General features: G+C 75.2%; 1 long non-coding RNA gene across 1 annotated transcript in view; it reads right to left on the bottom strand.

Moving 5' to 3' along the window:
* The window catches only part of LOC109298724, a 22,075-nt gene that overhangs the window by 9,649 nt on the left and 12,136 nt on the right, over nucleotides 1-290 (bottom strand). The gene's annotated exons all lie outside the window — the stretch shown is intronic.

Raw genomic sequence — 290 nt, 5'->3', positions numbered from 1 at the left:
GGGAGCGGGGCCGCAACTGCAGGGGTTGGGCGGGGGGCACCGGAAGAAGCCGCCGTTTCCCGCCCCCGCACTTCTGAGGCAACCAGTGCGCTCCCCGGCGCTGCGACTCGGGTGGAAAACAGGGAAGAGGAAGCAGCGCGGGCGGGGCGGGGTCGCAGTTCCCGGAGCTGCAGCCAGAGGCCGCCCTGGCCCGGCCCGGCCGGGCCCGGCCCAGCATGCAGCGCGGCGCGGTTTGAATGGCGCAGGCTCGGCAGAGGGGAGGGCCACAGCACAGCGCCTCTGCCTCCGCC

The sequence above is a fragment of the Gavialis gangeticus genome, unplaced genomic scaffold, assembly GCF_001723915.1.
Source record: "Gavialis gangeticus isolate Ggan-Ray unplaced genomic scaffold, GavGan_comp1, whole genome shotgun sequence".
In the NCBI taxonomy this organism is placed as follows: Eukaryota; Metazoa; Chordata; order Crocodylia; family Gavialidae; genus Gavialis; species Gavialis gangeticus.
This window is presented reverse-complemented; position numbering and strand designations above follow the sequence as displayed.